The following is a 24,357-nucleotide window of genomic DNA, read 5'->3' as shown; positions in this document are numbered from 1 at the left end:
ATTCGCCTCTCTCTCTCTCTCTCTCTCTCTCTCTCTCTCTCTCTCTCTCTCTCTCTCTCTCTCTCTCTTACTTTCTCTTTCGCGAGATATGGCACTAAAGCGTTTCTGAGAATGAAATACAAATTTTCTTCTCGCACGAAACTCGCGGAGATTTTTTCTTCGGCCTCAAGCTGCCTGCGCCTACCGTGAAATTACTCAGCGCAACACCGCGCCGAGTAATTTGAAACGAAGAAATGTGTCGTTTGAAAAAAATGTCTGCGTGTGTATATATAGGAACCGCGTCAATCCCGACAATGGATTTAGCCACAAATTTCACGGAGTTCTCTGCTGTTCACGCGTCTCTCGGTAAGCCGTAATTTGTGCGCGACAAAAGAATGCATTGGCAATTTATACACGTGAGGAAATTTACGAACGTTTCGCCCTTCGAAAAATTCACTCAAAGGCTTCGGTGCTCCCAGAGACGTAAATAAAGCAAACTGGGTCGAATTAATCAGCGATAGCCGGTACGGAGCACTCCAGGCACCATCTGGCAGCGTTTAAAAAACCCTTGAAAACCCAGAAGGACGATTACCGAGGCGGGTATAGTAGCCTCCCCCGCATTGAAACGCTCCTTCAGCGTTAAACGAGTCGTGTGCATTTTTCACGACGTTTAATGGGCTCCGCGGGCGATAATTCAAAGAAACGCCGAAAAGCACGACGATCTCATTAAAAAGCCTGTCGAAAGCGGCGCGAGAAAGAAAAAAGCGATTATAACGTACAAATTAATAATAACCCGAGAAAGCCGAACCACACGCCTATTCTCTCGAGAAGCCCGCAGCGCTGTTGGTACGCGCTTTCTTCCCTCTTCGCTCCCAGGCGGCGGCGGCGTCGGCGTCGACTGCTGTACGCACTCGCCCTCGGAAGCACGTGTGAGTCATTTTCGTCATTACGCGCGGCGAGCTTGCCGACGGGCGTGTCCCGAAAAAAACAAGAGACTGTAGACTAGTAAGTGTATAATATTCTCGCGAGAAACCGCGTACAGTGTGTACGTGGTGCAGAGGGTAAGGGGCCTATTTTCCATTATTCGACGGAACAAAGACATAAGCGTAAACGTCAATTACGCCGAGTTTACGGGCGGGAGGGCTATCTGTCTTGGCCTCAAAAAGGGGTATAAGGCGTCGGTGGCAATGGCCCGAGGCGACGGACCGGCTGCGCAACGGCGACGGCGGCATCAGCCCTATAATGTCCACATTAGCGGCATGTGTTCCAAGAGCAAGCGAGAGAGAGAGAGAGAGAGAGAGAGAGAGAGAGAGAGAGAGAGAGAGAGAGAAAGCGAGCTTGCGTGCGTGCTCCTTGCCGTTTTAGACCGCACACACTCGCTGCCGCGCGCAGAAACAGTATAGGGCCGGCGATTGATCTACATGCCGAGAACCACGCCGGCTGGTGTCGATGACGACAGGCGTCGTCTTCGACTTGTACTTTAAAGGCTGCTGCTGCCGGCGCGAGGCAAGTGTTGCCGAGCTGTAATTTGCGCTCCGGTCTTACGTACGTATAGGTATACACCTCGCGCAGAAAGGGGAGATGCAGTCTTTTTCTTTTCGTCAATTTATGCGGCCGTCTAAGTGGATGCCGCGTATATACTTCGACGTAGGGTTGGCATTGATTTTTCAGGGTTTTGCTATTACGCAATGATTTGGGCTTTCTAAAAAGTCTCGCACTTTTCGAGTTTTCATTCCCTCGATGCAGGTCGATTTGCATAACGGCGTGGTTGAAAATAAGACAGATATTTGCATTTCTGTGAGCACCTGAAGGAGTACAGCTATGTATGTATGTACGAATGCGTGAATTGCTTACCTTTCTTTCGAGAAACGTGTAGAAGTCGTCGTGCCCAGTAAGCGGAGCCATCTGCAAAACCAAGATACTTCGCGTTAATTGCAATTAATGATTGCATCAGGCGTCATCGGAATAGCTCGGGGTTTTTTTTTCTGGTCTCGGTTGTGTCACTCGGCAATAAACATAATTACGAAAGTAAGCTAATATTGCTCCCAGGCGTACAGTGAAATTTATACGCGCATACACTCATGTGCGCGAGTCTGTTTGCACAAAGCTTTCTCTTTAAGAAATCAAAAATTAGCATACTTCTGAATCATGAGACTTGACAGGGGTGTTATTTTTAGCGGGGGACCCCGTCATAACTAATGCAGAATTATACTACCTGATTTTACCTGAAATAGACTGAAACGACGAGATAGCTATAGCTAATTATGTTCCCGCGATTTTTCTGATGAAACTGGTTTTAGAATTCAACACCTCCACTAATTATATGGTGCAGCTCTATACCTGCGTGGAAGCGTATGCATTTATAATGTAAATAGTTCGGAAACCAAGATAAAAATGTAAATGACGGCAACTGTTTGAAATGCTCTATTTGGTACCAGTTTTCATTTATCTGTCAGAAGACTGCGATAAAATTGTTTATGTAGTCCTGAAATCATACTACTCCGTTGTAGTAATAAAATATACAACTCTCCGAGAACACGATTGAGAGCAAAACTTTTATTTCTAGTAAACGTCTAAATTTCAGTTACACGAACCTCGAGAGCGCGTTCTAAAAAAAACTATTTGCACAGATGGCATCGGAAACCATGGACACATAGACGCGATTGTGCGCACGACACAGCATGTGTAATAAAAAACAAAACAAAAAAACAGGGGAATCACGAAACGAAGCACAACGCGAGCGGAGCGAACGATATACGGGGAGATAGCAGCCGCGCGATTTAATTGACCGAAATGTGTGTAACGGTTCGCGTGCCCGAAAACATAACTAGCGGCGCTTGCTTTGCCGCTTCGGTCTCCGTAATAATGGGGAACATTACTGCCATGGCGAGATAATGAGATAAAGCAGCGGGGATTTTTTGGCGAAGAGCGAGCTGTGTTTTCGGGGATTTGGCGAATTGGTCGTAATTGACGGTGATTGGTATGTCATTAGCCAGAAACGAAATCGGAGATTCTGTATGGGACTGTCAGATTGAATTGTTATTTCTGCAAAAAAAATTTGTTTTCATCAGTAGATTCTGTAATTAATTCGTCACAGATATTGAAATGCAAATGTTTTTCAATTTGACATGGTGATCAACTCAGTTATAATTACCTAATATATGTAACGAGAAAAATAAATGAGTTTCTGAATAAAAATGTCAGTATAACAAAATCATTTCAATGTTTAATGTTATTGGCGTTTTAATTTAAAAATAAAAATACGTTGATAACGTATCGACACTCATAGAGAATTTTCTTTTCGAAGTTACCCTGACACTGGTTACCATAGAGTTTACGTTGATGGCACTGACACACCCTCTGGCATTGCAGGACGAGGGCCTTGTGGGCAATATACCCTTGGTCGGTTGTCGGTAAATTATCGACCATTTAGATTATATACGCACAGAAGGTAACGCAGCTCGCATCAACAGCAAATGATAATGACGTAACAGAATCTCATACGTTGATACAGATTAATTAAATTGGCATCGTTACCATACCTGGATAAATAGATGTTATTAACTGATTTTTTAAAAGGCTGAACAAAAACGTAAATAATAAGAAAGCGTTGTATAGATTATTTTATAGTAGTGTTTTGAAGTTCATTATTAGTCAACCAATGTTGCTAATGAACATGACTTTCTATTTCTTTTTATTTAAATTGATGCATTTTTCGAGTAATAATAAATTTATTTTGGCGGGAAAATATAAGAACCGCAGGACATTGTCAAAGACATCCGCAGATCGTATCCTGAAAAGAAATGCAAAGAGGAATTCAAAGAGCTGACAAAAGGTCACTAGTGATTGGTTTGCCGGAAGTTCAGTTGATTGAACGTTCTTCTTGGGATGCTGGACGTTTCATCTTCAACTTGGTTCGACTCTATATGCTAATGTAAAAATAGATATGCCAAAGCCGCGAGAGAGAGCGTCGTTACGGCTCTTTTCTCCACGTTATACCACAACCGTAAAATATTATTTGCATGCGCTGCGCAGAAATTACAATTCGACGAGTCATAATATGACAAGCCAGATGAATAATAAAACAAATCTCGTTTTGCACCCTGAATAGAGACATTCGTTTCCAGCGAATCATCGTGACATCCCCAGAAATACGAAGCAGGTGGTCGTCGCCACACAGCGATGAGTGTAGAATATAAAATGGCGAAACGGCACTAATCCGCCATATCGTCATCGTCGAATAATAAATGCGTATACGCTCGAATGTAATGTATGCGCGTTCGAGAATGGCACGTGCAGTTCTAAAAAGCTGCCACTTCGGATTATTGCCACTGCGCGGAGCCGCGCACACCACCACTATGATATAGTCATTTGCAGCAGCACATCCTCTTCCCTTTCCTCTTCATCGGTTTTCTCCGATCCTCTGACATTCAAATAGACCGCCGCCTCGTGACTTTTGCCGAAAGGATCTCTCTCGCAGTTCCTCGACCTCGTATCTCCCATCCAAAGCAAGAGTCGAAGTACAGAGCCAACGGCAGCCTATTCATCGCTCAAAAGGATCATTTATCAACATATTTGATATGCTCTCGCGCTTATACATGCACGCGCTTCCTCCGGCCTGCAGCCAGCCAGCCCGTATACACACGTAGAAAAAGGCGCCGGTAACTTCGTTCCGTGTCTCGTGTTCTATACACCCCCGCGGCTTTCTTTTCCTCTCTAAGAGCCCCCGCTTTCATAGAATAATATGCTAATCCCGAGAAGGTGGAGTTTTAAAAGTGCACCGATAAATTCTCGGGACTTTCGACGTAATTTCCCTTTCCTCGCTCAACTTTGGGAAAGATTCTTTTTACGCGGTTTCCGTCTTATGGAGTTTGGCTTCCTCTCGCGCTGTGGATATATTTCATCGCCCGGGGACACTTTGAGCGCTCGTCGACGTGCATAGCTTCGGCTTTATATTGTATTCGTCGCCACCGCCGCCGTCGCGCGATCGTCGAGCGATTTGCCTCTCGTCGCAGCAGCTCCTCTGCTACGTAGGTACAGGCGAGCGAGAAAAGATTTCAATGGGGGGGGGGGGGGGGAGATACTCGTTTTATATCGCGCGCGAGATGAGGGAGAAAGACGATTAAGCGTAATTTTTAACTGTTATTGCGCCGTATACTCGCGGGGGATTTTTACACCTCTTGTTATACAATTCGTCGTCGTAACGCTGCGCAGTGTGGGCTCTGCGGGATAACGAGTTTCGCCTATAAAAGCGAGTTGCGTTTCTTTTTCGGTTGTTAATTTTTTTTATTAGCTCGTCATGTTAATGGGTGGGCTGATAAAGTTTCTGCTGTTTGTGTGGCCTGTGAAAAATTATGGAAAGCTTTCACGGCCTATGCACTGTCCCTGATTATAAGGCGACAACGTTCTACGCGTACAAATGATAACCGCTTTATTTCGTCGCGCCAAACTTTTAATCAAACGAATAGTGCAAAATCAGTCAGTGCGCTAAGGGCATCCCTTTTATCCCCCGAATTAATCACAAGTGTGTACACACCAGAGTAGAGCAAGAGCGCCAAGCGCCACCGCATATACAGCCGGAATATTAATACGAAAGGCAAAAAAGAATCAATGCCGGGCATATTTCCTTATAGCCGAAAGCAGAACTCGAATTATTTACGTGGATAATACAAATTGCACGTATGCATTGATGAATTCGATAGCAGATCACGCACAGCCCCCCTTCCCCCTTGGATCGTATCATGGTAAAAGCTTATCTTTATTCATCTACTCTGACCGAGTCGTCGAGCCACTGCTGCGCGTCAGACCGAGGGGGATGCTTCGGCCGAGACGATTCGCGCGAGCGCTGGCTCTCCTGTCGCCGAGCCCTCAATCGTTTCATAAATGTAATTAAAGGCCGTAAGTGATTGAGGCGTCATATGTGAATCTCGCTGGCGGAAGCCACTTCATATCGCGCGCGATGACACATAAGCGCATACTGTTTACGTATATAGGGCACATCAGCCTCGGCCATACCCTCACAGAATGTTCTGCTCTGCTTAAAAAGCTCGTATTTACGAGTCGAGCCTACTCACGCGAGCTTGTATATTTAGCAGATATCGCCGAGATGTGACGGCGATAATTCGTCAACGCACAGGGGGGTGGGATGCCATATTATAAATCGAGGTATTACTTTGGCGGTGCAAATAAAGCGAGATAAGGAGGAAGTTTGAAAAGTATCAGCAGAAGTCCTCTCGCCTGTAATGAAAGAGTGCCCGTGCGCGCTAGCGAGGAAAACACATAAACTCGAAAGAATACGTTTTCCCGAATAAGTAAAACTGTCACGGCCCTACGTTTATCTCCATATTGGCCACGCGCTCCGGCCCATCCTTCATCTCCCCGCATATCTGGAAACTCTTTTCTCTCCGCTCACGCAAACAGCCTCGAGACTCGCACTATGTATAGACACTCACACACACACACACACACACACACACACTCGAGATTAAGCCAGATTGCAGTCTCGGAGGCATGAGCAGCGGATGACGACGACGACAACGAAGATAATGGGAGGACGCGGAAGATGTTGTCGTGTCGGCGGCCTAAGCGCGCGTCTGCACATCACTTCGCTGATTGCATCTGGCATTTGCGTCACGCTTGCGCTCGAGTGCCTAGTCGATATGCCCGCGCGAATTGCCTATTGCTATTCCGGACGAGGCGCAGCGCTGCTGGCCAGACGGATTTGCGAAGTGACCGTCGTCGTCGCGCGGGAGAAAAGACACGTTAGTGTGCCGGGCTCTCGCTAAACTTGCGGCTTCCGCGAGGCGTACTACTGCTACTGCTGCTGCTCTGCTGTTAGGAATACTGAAGAGCGCTGGGATGAGAAGTTTTTCTGGCTTTTGGATTCTCTGCTTTTTTTGGAAAGCGGGGTTTTTCAGGGTCTTTAAGTTTGCTCGGAAAGCTCTATCCTGTGGCGTTACTCGCACTTTTCGTTTTATTTTCTTTATCCGGTATAATGAAAAGGGGAAAATTTTGGTTTGGACGCAGGAGAGAAACTCGCTTGTTATCAACTTGCTGATGAAACATTTCCGCAATTTTATCGCGGTAGCGAACTCGATTATACCGAGATGTTCAGAGAGAAGACAGACACTGGTGCTGCCGACTCTACCCAGATTTACTTCCAACCGATTTAGCGAGAAATCAAATTACCCCGTCTGTTGCTAGCCAGGAGAAACCTCGAATTAAGAAACACTGAGAGCTGCGAAAAATATCGGGGGCCGCGATATAAATCAGAGCTCTCTACGGCACTCTTTATCACTGTATATAAAGGTGAGAGGACGTATTTGCTTTTTTCTGCCTCGTTACAGATAACGAGGCACCGCGCGTGCGCTCGAATGCCGCGAGCCATAATGGCGAACGAAGAACAAGAGAACAGGCGAGGAGACGAAGCAGTCGCTGTGAATCTGTGATCGATCGATACCGCGCTTTTGAAACACGATCCTCGATCAGCTCGTGCGAAGTGTATCCGCGTTCCGGCATATTACAGAGCACAAGCTCAACGAATAATCTCCCAAATTGCGCGCAAGCTGTTCTTCACACGCAGCTCGCGCGTTTTTTCCACTCAGTCCAGCCGGCCGCGCAGTTCATAACTCAGAGAGCGCGATCAAGGTGCAAGTTTTGAACTGCGCGCAGTATCAAGCTGCTCTGCCGGCCGGATACGTGCTATCTCATGGGTAAGCGCGCCAGAGTGTCTTTAAAAGATCCCGTGCTTAATGGCGCTGAATCACAGATTGCGCGAACTCCCCCTTCATTTAAATTTATCGTCAACCCTTTCTTGCGCGCGGCGAAAAGTGCTGTGCGCTCCCGGGGCCTCTGTGTAGTAGTTTTAAACCCGCGCGCAGTTGCTCATTCCGTCGCCTCCCGCACGCGCGCTTCATCAATCGCGTCCGCCTTTTAGCATTCGCGAGCGAGCTTTTAATTTATAAAGTACACTGTAGCAACGTCCTGCGTTTGGCCGAAGACTTTTACAGAGTCGCGATAGGTTCGAGCGGTGAGGAAAAAACTCTTCTGGATGCTCTTCGAGCGAAGCATGTACAGCGCAGCGTTCGGAAATAAAAGCACAAAGAACTGCAAACCCCATCACCCTTGTATAATCCGACTGGGCAGAAAAATGTCAGCCTTGCGCGAGTTCACGCGGCACGACACCGCGACGCGTGGATTGGATGTACGCAGCGACACCAGCAGTGGCTGCAGACACGAGTTAGCTAGCCCCCCGTGGAATCGGTTCACAACCCCCCAGAGAGCAAACAGCAGTCGAAGGAAGAGCCGCGCGTCGCGAGAGAGGGGCAGGGAAAACGCGAAATTCGTAATAGAGAGAAACACTCGTAGATATACGAGCAGCGCCTTCCGGAGCGAGCGCCGACGGGTTTTACTAATAACCGATACCCCTAGCGAACCGTGGAATATTATAATTGATTTATTGCGTTCATCGCCCGCGCCGCGCGGGATCGGATTTATCAGTGCTCCGTGGACCATTTTGCGAGCGCACGGTTGATCGGCTCGCGCTATGCTGTTACCGCCGCCCAGGCCGCCGCTCCGGAGTCGCGTTTTCGAGCGACCAGAGCGCGATGGTATAGCTCTGTCTTCCTTTTCATTGTCGTCTGCCGGATAGTCATTACAGTAGTGTGCGATCAAATTTTAAATTAAAAAAAAATACAACGATAACTTTTCGACGTGATCGCTTTCAATGTGAGTAGACAGTCGAAATCAGCAGAAATTACCCCGAGAATACATGGGCTCGCGAAGCCGAGCAAGTTCACCACACGCTGTTTTTGGGTATAAGTATACGGGCGCAGCGCAATTTGTCATGCCCCGAATTCGAATGCATTATTCACCCTTTATTGAATTCGTTGATTTCGCGCAAAGCGTGCGCTTGTCAGAGCGTATTCAATAATGCATGCATAAGTGGATGCTCACGACTATTGACACACGATTCCCCCTTATTTTTATCCTCGGAACTTGGAGCATGGATTATCATTTTTATCGGCGTAACTAATCACCCTACATTCGCAGGTATATACCGCCGTTCTCCTCGATAAAAACATGAAAAATGTATATTACTGGTACACACTGCTCTCGCGCTCGCGGAAAATCAAGAGAAACGTCATTTCCCCGAGAAATTAATGCTCGTAAGCGTAAATAATTTTGGCGCATTAGCCGTCCCCAGAGGAGGCGCAATAAATAACGCGAGTCCAGCGCGGTATAAGTCAGGGCGTAGTCGCATTTTTCAGCTACGCGGCTGCGCGTGGATTTGCATACTCTACCGATTTCAATGGTACCCTCCGCCTCCGCGCGCGCTCACCATCTTTGACTTACTTCTTTCCGCCGTCTCCGATGCAAATTACAATATTCCTGCTGCGCTCGTTCGAATATGAAAATATATGCGTCTCTCCTGATCAAAATAAGAACTCCGCCGCCGCTCTTGGCTCGCGCTCTTAGCTCGAAAAAGAGAGAACACCCCTCTTTTCTTTAGTGGCGGCGGTTACACGGGGCTTATAACACTATGTATGCAGCTGAAAAATGGCTTCTTTTTATGATATGGTAACGAACGAGTCGCGTAAAAACATCGAGAGAGCGCTGTTTTTATACTGCTTCAGAAATTTTCATGGACTTTCACATACTGTGCGCGGACTGGAGCATGGACGAGAATGATAAAGGAGAAGTTATACGACTTTCTTTGATGCGATTAGAATAACCGGCGATAAAGTGCGCAAATAGCTACTTTCGAGCGAAGCAGCCCGTCGTTATATGTTTGAGCTCGCTTTTATTCCGAAGAAAGTTTTCAGTCGAAATCAAACTGCGCGCAAGTGATGGTGGTCGGTGTCTGATTAATCCGGAAAAGGATAAGAAGCATATTGTGCAAAAAAAAACACAATTCGGTTAAAATAACTATATGTATCTTTAATTTTGTTGCAACTGCCAGCGCGGCGACAAAGTCGTGATGAGGGGTACAGTCGTGTATTGCAAATCCGCAAATTGCGCAAAGGGAAGAGAATTACGCGAGTACAACGCGTCGCGCGAGCGGTAACGGGAAAACGAAAATCACGCGCGGTCTAATCGGCTTTTCACGATGGACTCGGAAATATACGCGTACGACTCATATACTGCGTCTGGTATGAACAACTGAGCTTTTGTTTTCTGTCGCTGAAGTACGTACGTTCCGTAAGCTTCTTTTCAGTATGTATTTATTTTTAACTAAAGTAACAAAAGTAAGTACTTCTATCGATGTCTTTACGGTCCACGCACTTTAATAATGAATCATCAAAACCGAATGCTCCGATGTACATACCGATGAATAGTACATTACGATACGTGTGACTTAAATGGTTCATTTTTACACGACGCAGTTAGCACCCGAGCGTAGCGAGGGCGCTAAGCGCCGTGTAAAACAGAACCATTTAAGTCACACGTATCGTATAAAATTTTATAGCACAGACTGCTTACATCCGCAAGTCTCGCCTATTCGTGACTTAACAGCGGATTTTAGCCACACTGTGTGCTATAAAAATCTTTAAAAGCACAAGAGAAAAAAAGTTCAAAACAAAAGAACAACTCCCCGAGCTTTATCAGACGAGCGAGCCTCTTGGCCAATTCCATCCCGCATATAGCTATATACAGAAGCTTCGCAGATCCATGGCTACTGTGGCGCAGCGCAACGCAACAACAACGTGGCACGGTCCAGCACCTTTGCGGTCCGCGGGACAATGTTATTTTACGGCGCGGTGCCCCTGAGCCTCTTTCATCCGGATCCCCGGGCAGTAGCGGTGGCAGCAGCAGCAACAGCAGCACATCCGTATCGGGCGCGCGGTTTCGGGCCAGCGCATTCTGTATAACGTGTAAGCTGATCAAACGCAGATTATATCGGACGGCGCGAGCGCTCAGCCCGGACACAGCCGCCGCACCCTTATTATTCGTTTCAGCAACATCGACAGCGAGAAGAAGTGTATAGAGTCTGTGCAAAAACTTTGCTTGACGGCACAGCTGTAAACGAGGAGCCACTGAACTTTCTCACGGCGATTCCTGTGCGCTTTGATTTTCTACGAGGGCCGCGGCAATTTCTGGCTCGGTTGAAGTGGCAAACGCATCTCGACTGCGATTATTATTACAGTGGGCGGAATTTCGGAGATATTGGTCGTTGCTGCGAGCGCGATCAGATTCAGTAACGCGTAAACTATCGATCGACAAGTTGTTCCAAAAATTGCACGAGAGTGATTTTGGATTAGCGCGGCTCGACGCCAGTAGTATACGGCCACGTTTTCGATGAAACGACGATCGTAAAATTTTGTCAAGGGTTACGTGTTGCGCATACCCCGTGCACCGAACACGAATATACGAAGAGAAACGTGCCTCTATCTTTTTATTAGACGAGCGACGGACTGTGACCAAGCTGCACGATGAGTTTACTCGGTCACTCGGCTCCTGTCCGAGCGGATAAACGTCTTATGGTATACTTTATTCTCGTTTTCCGCCCCTTGCACGCAACGATTCGTTGCCGGCCTGCGGCGGAACTTTTTACTTACTACGCATGGTGACACAATATTTTACAGCTAGAACTTTGGAAAAGCAAAATAATGAACAATTTTGTGATTTAAGATGCTATATGCACAGTATACAACCTACGCATCGGTCAGACATAGTATCCAAGTTTGGAAGATGTTCGCGCGAGACGAATCACGAATACAGTGTGCGAGAGGTCCCGGAAAATGGCTTTAGGGCTGTGTCAATCGAACGTCGCGTCTGTAACGGCTAAAGGCGAGTATATGGCCCTTGGCCGCTTATTGCCAAGGCGATAGCGTCGAGTCGCAGTAGCCGTCAACGAAATTTGATTTTTCCTTCCATCTGAGAAGCCGAAAGTTTCCCCCTCGGGGCTTGCAAGCGCCAGTCAATAAGGCAATTCGCTGACCGGAATTGACCCAGAATAGTGTGCCCCCTCTCTCTCTCTCTCTCTCTCTCTCTCTCTCTCTCTCTCTCTCGCGAGAATGGCTTTTAAAAGTTGATGAGAACGAGCGAGAAGAAACGTCTCTATTATATTTTATCACTTACGTGGCCTTCTCGGACGTCGAGATAGCGGGGTGATCTATGTACTGAAAAAAGGGGAGCGAGAGAGCCCCCGTGTGCTAACGAAAAACGACTCTCTTTTTCATTGGCTGAAAAATCGCTTTGCGCTAAACGTAAGTTACTACTGAGCATAAGCCCGACGGTCGGCTTAGAGCGACTTAAATCTACAGTGTGTTTATATATATCCGTATATATCTGCGTCGATATATATATATATATATATATATATATATATATATATATATATATATATATATATATATATATATATATATATATCGACGCAGATACGGAGACGACCGCAGAGGCGCGACACACTCGCGTGTTGATGATTTTTTTTTATTCGAGGCCCACCGCACTGGAGGTAGAAAGTTAAGAGTCGCCGCTCCGAGATCGTTATCATTCGGCCGTAAAATAAAATAAATCCAATCGCGGTCGAGCGAGGCGTTCGAGCGCTAAAAAATATTTTATGAGCTGCTTATACGTTTGAGCGGTCACCCCGCAAAGCGAGAGAAAGCGAGCTGGCGAATCCAATTTTCTCGATAGCATCTTTAGGAGGGATCAGGTGTCGAGCGAGAGCCGCGAACCGTCCCTGTATATATATATATATATATATATATATATATAGACACACACACACACACTGACCCACACGCTTATATTCTCGGGCTCGTCTCTCGGCTTTTCTTGCGGCCTGCTTGACTGCGAACTACTCGTATATAGGTATATGCGGCGGGCGTACGGTGCGCGGTTCATAACTTTTTGCTACACGAAGTCGCGGAATCCTCTGTCGACAGATCGCTTGCCTCTGCTTCGAGCACTCGGGAGAATCGTAAATGTGGATTTGCTCGGGGCAGAGAGGACGTAGCTTATTGAAAATTGCCGGCTGCACGCTGCTGCAGTGCAACGCTGCCGCTCGAGGAAATTATATTCTTGTTTTACGCCGGGAAATTGTGCCGTTGCGCAATAGCGCGTGAAAAGAGCTCGTTTGTTCGTAGAAGCTATGGGTGGGTGCCTGGGGATTATTTCAACGCGACGCTGTTTTAGCAGTGTATTTCGGAAATTTTGCCACCTGGATTAGAGTTATAGCGTATAACCGAGTCATCGTCGTTCGAGCGATGCATTTTACTGCAAAGCGAGTATTTTATTGTGCAGCTTCGCGGTGCCTCTCTTTTATGAGTTTATTCATCGAAAACGCTGTAAAAAGTGCACGGCGGCGTATACACTTTACACACGCGGCATAAAGTATTTTTGTTACAAGTATACATCAATGGAAAACTGTCCAGAAATTTCAAGTGATAACGGGCACAGCAGGGTCGGCCATTTCCTCAAAAATTATACGTAAATTCAAAAGCCGGGTATCTACATTCTTAAGGGGCCGCGAACATGTTTCTATGATAATGAAAGCTAAGCGAAAGAAAAGAGCGGCAGCCCCCTTAAATAAAAGACAAAAAGATTCATCCTTCCCGTTATACACGTTTCAAAGAGATTAGTCGGAAATGGAGCACCGAAGATTTCTCTCTCGCTCTCTCTTCTTTTTCTTACCGACGAGCAAATCGCTGTGCCGCGCAGAAGAAAGCCTCTCGAAATAAAAGAAATGATAAATCTCGCGTGGCGACAAGCTATACACTGCAGAGAGAGAAAGTACAAGTACAGAGCGTCACGCTCGGCGGCGCTGCTCCTCGCAACTTGTACATCTCACCCCGCGACCCCCTTTCCTACTCTCGCTCTCCGGCCATTACATACTTGAGATAGGAAGGAACAACCCTTCTTTATCTCAGGAGGCTCGCTAAGAGAATAATGCGCGGAAATCAAGGGTTAATTTCCCCCGCGCCGTAAAGCATTTTATCTGCGAGCTGCTCTGCAGCGCACCGACTCCTACGCAGAAACATGAAATATGGTAATAAGTCGGAGAACGGAAGTTGTTATGCCGATTCGCTGCCGCGGCTAAGTCAGCGTTGCCTGATTTACATCTCCCATTGTTCTATTAATTTATCGGGCGGCGTTAGCTTCTTTCTTATCTGCCGCTGCTATTACGAATGAAATAGATTGATTTTCTGAAATGTATCCGCACGTGCGCCGTGCAATATGCGCTTTCGAATATCGCATTACTTCAGCATCGGAGACTGTACAAGCTGCGTATATAGGGTGACGTCCGAATTCCGGATGCAAATCGTCTCGTTCGAGCGCAACCTCCGCACGTGTTACCGCGTACACGCAGCCTTTCTCTATCGTAAAAGAAGCAAAAAGCCAGCCATTCCGTCTTAATGAATTTAATTCGCTAACGCGTAATCATTGCGTAAAAAAGATATTGCGTCCCGCACGCGCAGTAAAAGAAAACACGGTAATAACTGACAAGTGGAAGAGCAGCGTCGAGCAAAATGAGTAAGATAAAGCAGAGGAGTACGCGCGTCAGAATAGAAATAGCCCGCAAGCCTGACATAAAGGGATTTTTAGCCTCGACGAAATAGAAAAGAGAAACACGCGCGAGAGAAAACAAAAGAACGTAAACCATTCGAAAAAGGGCAGCGCGAAAAAGCAGCGAAATAATCGAGAGAATAACAGCAGCGACGAGGGTCAAAAAAAGATTCGCAAGTTCGCGGAAGCGGATGATACTCCCATACCCGCACTCTTGTCTCTGGTGCAGCGTATACATATAGCCGGTTCGTCGTGCGATGTGTCGTGTGCGCGCGAGAGCGCGGGGAGCGAGGTGTACGAGCTCTCGCGCGCGTTATATAACGCCTACAAGTATAACATTCGGGATATTAAACCGCTTTTAAATCGGCTTAGCGTTAACTAGTGGCACTTTAAGCTGCCCGGTGAAATGATTATCGGGCTTTCCCACTCTATATATATACATCCTCCTCTGCCTCATCCGCTCTCTGCTCTTCTCTGTCTCGCGCCCCGCGCGAAATCTCTAGCCTAGCTGTTATCGCCCGTTGATTAATTGTTATGCAATATGACGTCACGTCCCGCTGGATTAGAATGCCGCAGCAGCAGCAGGAGCTCTCGCCGCGACGAGAGATACACGCAGGAGGGGGGGGGGGTTCTCTCCTCGCGGCTAATCCCCGGAATTCGAGTCGGACGAACATAGAACGCTGATGAATATTGATATGACCTGGGAGGACGACCTCGACACGCATACTCCTGGTGCGCCCGACGGAGAAACGCAAGATGTGACGTATACGCCTACTCGGGCTTCGGTAGGTTTAGAGGAATAGAAATTTCTCGCTTTTACGTTCTAAACTTGATTGCTTTGTGTGATTGCAAAGAGCTAATTCATCGGGTTAATTCATCCAATCTTTTAGCGTATAACTGCGAATCAACGATGATCCGTTTGCACAGAAAAGCTATTGTCATAGGGAGCAGCTACTTTACGAACCTGCTAAACGTTTGCTTTGTTCGAAGATCCTCTCGAAAAATTACAGTAGCCGCGCACCTGCCATGGGGTGACCCTTCCGCAACGTTTCAGCCGAACAATAACGGAGCACGGCAAGCTCTTCGATTAAACTCCAGTGTCTGATCCGCCATAAACGGGAGACAGGTTGAGCACGTTGAATGGCCCTTATGCGCGCGAAGCATCTAGCTCTCGCGCAGCTCGAGTCTAATAAGCGCTGGCAGCAGCCACATGCTGATGCATAATGCCGATCAAACATCCACATGCGCACGTATACGTATACACATACACGGAGGCTTATCGCAGGGGAGTTAAGTGCGCACAGACGAGCTGCTTGCGGACCCTTCGTTTGATCATCATCATCGTCACCCTCTCCCCGGGAGCGGCAAAACCTTGACGCGGTCAACTGGCGGGTGGGCATGTATTTTTGACACTGCTAACTCGGCTCTTTGATGCCGCACCCCGTATGTGCCACTGATCCAGAGCACAGGACGCTGCTGCCTTGGGGACTGTACCGCACGTATACTGGGACTCAAAATCAATACCACGCGCAAGCGACCGACCATATGCTTCGTGAAAATTTGAGAAAAACCTTATCGGGATCTGCGGAGGCGAGGCCCGATAGCAAGCTGTTTCTTAGGCTCCGCGTTTAACTTTGGCCAAAGCCATTTTCAGCTGGTGCAAACCAAAAGCTTTATTTTCATGTTATAAGTTGAAGTCTTGACGCAAAAACTGAACTAACCCAAGCTTGCTTTCAACTCAAATTTAATTTTATTCAAAAGTTCTTTAAAAGCTTAACAAGCGTTGACGGAAAGAATAGCTCATTCAGGACTTAAACTCTCGACAAAAGAGCGAATTAAATGTAATGCAGAATTAGTCACTTCTCCGTAAAGTATATCATTTACACTCCAAACAACGGGCTCATTCATCCATTGTTTTTTCCAAAATTACTTGGCTGCCTTTTCGGCGCTTTTGTAAAACATCGTCGAGGATAATAATTCTTCCGGGGTGGCGGACCTGTATACGTCGTTTTCGCGAAGCGTTGATTGAGGACAGATGCACGAGTCCGACGGGGGGGGGGGAGGGCAACACACAAGAGCAAGTGAGACGAGGGTACCAGCGTACATACGTTCAATGTGACCCCGAAAACGAGCACAATGCCGCTCTGTCTTATTTCTCCCTGCCCCCCCCCCCTCCAACCAATGCAGCGAGAGCTACCCTTGGCCGTCTCGCTTTTGCGTCGATGATGTTTTTCACTCTATCTCGGGGCGAGCGCACTTCAGCGTCATCCACGAAAATCTGTTCGTTTGACGACAAAGGGACGTGTTCGCGCTGCCGCAAATGCCCAATAAATAACGAGGAGAAGCTATGCGGCATTAATCGGCGGGCTTGGCAGAGTCGGCGAAACTGATTCTAGTGGCGCGGAAATTAAATGGACTTTTAATCGGGATTAAAGCTCCTGCTTTCAACGATGATTTACGTACTCAATGGTATGAGGCGCAATAGTTGAGTATTACAATTATATATATCTGAATGAAAAATTATTATACGCGCGCATGAAATAAATGAACACATTTCACAATTTTCCACGTGCAATTTGCTGTGTAAACTGACATTTAGTTTTACGACGATGACCAATATTGACCTTTTCGCGGCCACTTGGGCTGATTCCTTAATTCATATTCATAAAACTGACCTACAACGGAAGGGGCTTCAAAACCGTGTGTACTCCGCTAGTTCAAAGAATCTGACCGAGAGCACGCTCTTTCTTTTTTTTTAATTCCACGATTAAATATTCATGAGCAATATGGAACACAGCGCAGCAGCATACTCCTCGACGAATCGATTCCACCGCATCAGTATTATACGGATTAATTTTTTCATTCGAGCGCAATGACTCACCAGCGCAATCTGGCCAACAAAGAATTTAATATCCATAAATGCGTCTATAGAATCCAATCGGAATAATAGTCACCGTTCTGCTAGATCGATTCTTGGTGCCGCCGTTCCGACTTCTGATCCAAAGCGCTTCGTCGGGAATCTGTTCGGCGAACGATCATCCGAAATCCTAATTAAACCTCCCGAACTATATACGCACAGAGCTCGCCGTTGGTATCGGTGAAATTCATATTCGTGAAACGAGAGAGTTTCGCGCGCGCACGCCTAACCCCCCGCAAACACGCTTAATCCGACCGAAAGAGCCGATAATATCGATCGAATTCGCGCTTTACGCGGAGTTAATTAAATTAAAATACTGGTGTAATAGCCCGCCAGATGGCCGGGAGCCGCCGGAATACAACATGGTGTGTCGGGGAAGGGTACCGCCGTGTGTGTATGTGGCTTTGGCGCGTTTGTGTGCGAGCACTGGGGGACCAGGCTTTGCACAATACGTAACTCATTTAGTTCTGCAGGTTGACAAAAAAAAGTGTATATACATATATACACGCGTATAAGCGGGTTCCGCTGCTCGCTCTCTTATAATACTTGCGCGCAGAAAGAGTCACTTGCTATACGGTTTAAGTATTTTAGAGCGCTAAGCTTCTTATTCTTTTTCTCGGCTGCTGCTGCTCCAGGGCAACCGTCTTCCTCTTATTTTTATCGATCCGTTCTCTCGGGCAGCCGCACCATCCCTTTTGTGCACTTCTGCTGCAAGCTGCGAGCGTAAAAGAAACGCTTTGGGTACAATGTGTATTATTTCGTGAAAGAGGACGCGCAGTGATTACAGTGTACGATCAAAATCGATAGAAACATGTCAAATATGATCGAGGTTCGGAGTCTCGCTCTTCTCGTCGAATCCATCAAAGGCGAGACCGCCTCCAGTCAAGACTGGCCAAACAAATGAATAGCAAAGCCCCTCATTACCGCCGCGTGGAACCCCGGCCGTATGGAAAGAAGGTAATGGACTTTTACTCGCGCTCGAGCGCGATCATTGCCAATGACAATCGTATATGGTTAGCTGTATATCCAACGTCCTGGGGGAAAAGAAGCGAGAGCTGGAGAGGGAGAACCGCAGTTTAGCATGTCAGGGGCCTAAAGCAGGTCGTTAGTGGCGCGTCGCAACATATGCGCGGGCAACCTCCATATGGGGCATCACGCACTGTATCCGTCCTGTCCCCCCTCTCTACCCCGCATCTATACTTCATCGACTCTCCGCGCGGACCATTGGGAACCGAAGGCGCACTTTGGTCGACCGCATCGATCGCTCGATATACTGTGTGGTGCGCAATATGTGTCCTCCGGTGCTACCTTCATACGCACTCGGCTTGTTGATCAAACAGCTTTTTGAGTATTTTCGTATACTTGGCCTCCGGGCACACACACCGCGAGGGTTGGATGTTTGGATGCAGCGAGTCACGTCGAGTCGGATCGGAAGGACCGATGCAATATTCATACTTCTGCTGTTTAGTCACGCTCGTAGGAGGGTGGGTGGATGAATGGCTTTGCGATGGAATGATTTCGTTGGGTATTATTAGTGGCGGTGCCGATTGCTGCGTTTTTCACTGCGCCGCTCGAACAACGCGGTACTTGTGCTTAGCCGTCTGTCGAGTGCAATGAAGCTCCGAAATGCGAACTGACGCACAGATGCAAGTTTTTCAAACTTTTTAATGACGATTTCATCGAAGAAAAATTGACTCCTAATCTCGTTGGCGAACCGAGATTGCTCACATTTTGCATATTCATAATTTCTCGACGCAAAAAAGCAATACGACGCGCGCACGCGGTATTCAATCTACGGCAGATAAACGTTCGCTGCAAAGTCATGAATAGCAATGAAATAGCCGACCCATCGGCAAGAAAAACTCCCTTTCCATATATGACGACCAACAAGTGCACTACTACGACGGGCCTCGGCCATACGCATGCATCATCGCAGAAAAGCATTATAACCAATACATACATAAGGGCAGCGAGAAAGAGAGCTCGAGCAGGTTGACTGGCTCTCGCGCATTGTGTTCGAGGCTCGATGATGACTACCGAGGGTTGCGCGGCACAGATGGGCCGCTAATCTCATTGAAAACTCATGAGGACACTTGCTGCGCCGGCAGATCGTATCCCCGGAAAAAAGGGGCTTTGCTCTCTCTCTTTCTCTTCCTCTCTCTTGCGTGCGCGCAGGTTCTGCCACAGCGATCGGGGGCCGAACCGCCTGTGTGCCAACTACCATATGTCCCGCGTACACGCGCACACGTGGATGTATAAAGGCGTCGGGCGAGCGGCAATATTTTCGCGTTTTACCCCACACGACGCTACGCGAGCCCGTATGTCTAGCTGCAGTTCTTTTTCCGGGAGCTGGATTACGGGAGAGACATCAGAGCGAGGAAGATAAGCCGGCCATGTGCGAAATGTGCGTTTGACTCTCGGCGATGGGATACGCGCGTTATCGCCGCTGCGAATCAGAAGAGGCTGCAGCGATACTCCTTGGCGAGCTGGGGCAGCGGTTTACAAATTGGTTTAGCGCCAGGATTATCATCGGTGATGCGGTCCTACGGAAACGTGGTTTTATATGCGTAGATTAGTCTGTTCGATTAGAAAGTACTCGATCACACGAAGTACACGAGATTCTTACATCACGTCTTTTTAAATAAAAATATGCGATCGATCCATACGCACAACGAGCATCGATACAAATTGAGCGTCATAAAGTGCCGACGGTATATTACAGCCCTAACCACAGTATATCCATCGGCGACAAAAGCCGCGGGAGTATACGTATCGCAGCTCGCAATCTCCGAGCACGTGCAGGAGACACGTGTCCCCGAGTCAGCCGGTGGAGCAATCTGGCCGGACTGACTTTCCAAGAGCCGTCATTGGCTTCCTCCGCGATCATCGTACGTGCACGAGAAAGCCACCCTTCCTGCAATAGCCGACCACATGCACACAAGCTCTCTACTACTCGCGCATATTTTCGTACACAGAGCCAAGTTACCGCGTGTGCGCGCGGCGCCATTAAGATCAGCGTAGCATAACTCTCCGGGCTGCTTTCTCTCATGCATATTCCTCCGGAGAAGCGGCCCGAGACTGCGGACTGCTTGCACGTCGGCAGAAATAGCAGCAGCGTGGTACGCTCTCGCGGTATTCCGGACATACGGGGTTGCTTTACGAGCGGACAACTAAGGTATGCTCTGATTGTGCGCTCTCTTTTCCGGTTGCCCTCTCTGTCTCTCTCTGTATCTCTCTCTCTCTCTCTCTCTCTCTCTCTCTCTCTATCTTTCCTCGGCTCTACCCGCGGTAGAGCCAACTCTGCATCTCTGCTGCGCTGTACACAGCAGCACGCGGGCTACCCGCACTCTCGCTTCTTCTTTCTCCTTTTTGCCGCTCTCGTCTCGTGTCGTTTCCTCGCTTTTCGCGTGCTTATTCCACTTGTATTCCTCTTGCCGCGGAATCCTCCTCGTAGTCCTCGCAACGGCCCAGGGATTTTATGTTCCGGGTCTAACCCGCCGTACTTGCAGAGGGAGAGAGAAAGAGCGTGACCAAAGTTTCTCCGTTGCTCTTGTACGTACAGCGTTTTCTCCTCCTACGCGACCTGATGTATGCATTAAGCGAGGTATACTCGCGAAACCTTGCCCGCGCGCTGTGAATTTCACGGGATGCGACTTTCCAAAAAGTGTAAATACGCGCCTTTGCATATTGCGTGATCGTCGCATGTGTGTATGTGTATCGGGGTTGTTTTAACGAGTGTGATTATTTTCGTCAACGATGCCAAATAAAAACAGATTCTGTTGATCGCATTTCGGTGTAATATGCTGAGCCAGGTTGTGCGGAAGCTCAGGTGGCGATTCGCTTCGCACGTCGTACAGCAACGTCGAAGATGGAGAATCGAATTCACGACGAATTACCAGGCAAGAACTTAATCTACGGGAGCCTCTCGTGGGAATTCCGAGTGAGAGAGAAATCAAAGTCACATCTGTGATTCCTACTCTGCCCGTCGCCGGCTCGCCTCGCCTCCGGAACGATAAGATCGATGAGGTGTCGCGTCTTTTGGATTTCTTCTCCCGTGAACGATCGCGCGCGCGCACGCCCACGCTCGCTCGTTTTTGCACTCGATGAATATTGCAGGACAATTCATTGCTCGTTGCTTGTTTTGCCGATTATTGCTGAGACTATTGCGAAATCGATCGATGCTCGTCGATAAATATTGTTGACTCTTACAGAAAGTATACTCCGCACGGATGAATAATAAAGCCGTAGAAAGAAGTACGCAGCGTGACTTATCGATAGCCGAAAAAGTAACTTTCATCGTACACAAGCTAGCAGTATAGCGTCGAAAAACCATACAGCGTAATACAGATGTCCCTTTTTTGTCGTCGCGACAGGCCAATAGCGCCGATATTTCAAGCAATATTCAGTAGAATATAAAGCGACGTTGATCGACGGTTCGGTCGATAGAGCGCGCTTCCAGAATACCGCGAAGCACACACACACACAGATAGACGAGTTCGCAGCGCGTGAATTTACATTCCGGCATTGTTCGTCTTTTCCTGGGAGGCGATGAATCGCGCGCCAGTTTTGGCTTCGGTATCCGTAGTTGAATATCGCGCGCGCGCGCGGCCGCGGGGGGAGCGGCGCGGCATCTCCTCCGCGAGCGCGAGCTAAGTGCGGGATTATGCAAAGCAGCGGCCATACAGTAGAAAAATACGGAGCGTCTCCACGCCATCTTTTCCGGACCATTCTAATAACTTTGCCACTTCCTCTTTGCTCTCTCTCTCTCTCTCTCTCTCTCTCTCTCTCTCTGTCTCTCTCTCTCTCTCTCTCTCTCTCTCTCTGTCTCCCTACTACTTACACTCCCCTGCACGGCAAGCGCGCGTCTATAGCTTTCGTTATGCGCGCGTTCGCCGATCTGGCTGCGTGCAAGCTTTACGCGCGCTACTTTTTATTACGATTATTTTTTTTTCGGCGTGGAAAGACAGTGGTCTGCCAGAGCGCGAGAGAGCGTTGCGGCTCTTTTTCTTACGCAATATCTATAATCTCTATTTCAAGACCTTCGTTTCGATTAACGAGCTCTTTTCGCGCGCTACACGCTTGTCATCGACTCTCTGCTCAATCGATCTAACGCGCTTTTTCTACCAAAGTGTATAACGCGAGATCTCGAGACAGAAGGAGCTGGATCAGGGCTAATGCGGTGGCAGCGCAACACTCGAAACGCTCGAGTGCGTGCAACAGCAGCAGCTTCACCGTATACACCAGTGCCAGTCATCTCTGTGATGGATGGAGTATGCCTATTTAGACGAGTCGTTAACTCGGCGCAAACGTGCGTATTTGTCATTCCGGTGTGTAATAGCGCCGAGCCGGCTGCAGCGAGACTGTTTAGGATACGGAAGGGCCGGTCCTATCGTTATTCAAGCAGCACTTGATTTCCACTTAGCTCCGATGCCCGAGTCAACGCATGTACTGATTGCCGGGCACAATAGCTTTCATCGTGACACGATTACTTTTGCCAACATAACGAGAAATCGTGATCAAAATGCATCCTCGGTAGAACAGTCCTTTATACGGTCAGGCGCGACTTATTAATTATAAAGCAACAGATTTCGAGACGACGGTAAAACTTGCTCTAATTTCTACAGCAGCGCGCATACATCTTTCTTCCGAGGCGGCGCGCGCGATGCATACAAATACGTAATAAAATCTCGCAGCAGGCAAACTCTGAAATATAACTCCCGGAAAATATGCATAGCCGTACATATAACGCCAGCTGCAATAAAGTTCATTTGGCTTATTTGCCAATGATGCTTATCTCGCGAACGTCTAGCATAAAGGGGCGCGAGAGAACCCTGCCTGCCGGCGAATTATATTCCAAGTGGGTATCGCGCGCGCCGCGACTAAGATGCTGACTTCTCTCCACTGTGCCTCTCGTTCCGCGCGCGCGTTATCTCTGTGCACACGGTGACTGCGCGCTATAGTCGCTTATGCGTTACGTGAATATCTTACCGAAACGCCTTTGCGCGTACCGCGGTACTATATAAGTTTATGCACACGGCCGAGCCGGTACTAATAAAGCAATTTCGACTGTTTAGCGCGGTAACGTTGCGTTTACTCGGTTTTGCATACGCGGCACTGCTTGTAATAACAATAACGTTGCACGCTTGCAAATCGGCTTCGAACCTCGCGAATGCTGAGGCAGTGAAATTATTGATGAAGTTTTGTTGCAAAATGGCGTTTGATATTACAGGCTACGGAAAATACAAAGTGATAACGCTATATATATAGCTCCTCGTTCTGACTGCAATCCTCTGTAAATGATGACGCCTTCAATTTGTCACCGACTCAAACGGAGAATATTCCGTCTCATTTTCCCGACTGGCTGACATCTACGCAGGTGGTATATTTCAGGCGAAAAGACTCAAAAGTCACCGAACTATAGTGTTTAAACAAAAGAAACCATTACGATCCTGAAATAAATCGCTATGTCATGCGAATACTGAGCGGGAGTTTTAAATTAAGAGCGTATATACGGGGTAGCGGCGATGGTACGTATGCAAAGTATTAAGGGAAAGAGCCGTTTATCAAATATGCATTAACGCTTCCTTGATTAATGATCTTTCCTCCCCAAAGAAGTAGAAACATCTATTTCTTACGGACCGCTGCCTTATTTCCCTCGAAAAATGAAATGTGCTGCCAGATTCTTTTTCTCGTGGAGCACGAGGGAAAAACGAATAGCGCGAGCTCATTCGGCGTACATTTATACCGCGGGTATTATTGAATCAAGGCGCCGCTATTCTCGGTGTTTCGATCGCACTGTATATTATTCATGTTATCGTTGTAACGCGTCGTCGAAACGAAAAATAATAGCAAAGTTAATATACAGGTGTAAATCCCTGCGGCCGAATCAAGTGGCGAGAGCGCTCAAAAAGTCATTACAACTTTTTGTCGATCCTATCAGGAACTTA

General features: G+C 47.7%; 1 protein-coding gene across 1 annotated transcript in view; it reads right to left on the bottom strand.

The window, feature by feature from the left end:
- Nucleotides 1–24,357, bottom strand: part of LOC100119509 (protein vestigial) — a 397,514-nt gene that overhangs the window by 358,623 nt on the left and 14,534 nt on the right. The window contains exon 2 of the mRNA XM_031928958.1: nt 1,834–1,884. The gene's annotated coding sequence lies outside the window, so the exon portion shown is untranslated. The remainder of the gene's footprint in view (nt 1–1,833; nt 1,885–24,357) is intronic.

The sequence above is a fragment of the Nasonia vitripennis genome, chromosome 4 (assembly GCF_009193385.2).
Source record: "Nasonia vitripennis strain AsymCx chromosome 4, Nvit_psr_1.1, whole genome shotgun sequence".
Lineage (NCBI taxonomy): Eukaryota > Metazoa > Arthropoda > Insecta > Hymenoptera > Pteromalidae > Nasonia > Nasonia vitripennis.
Note: the sequence above shows the minus strand (reverse complement) of the source record. Positions and strands in the feature narration are given on the sequence as shown.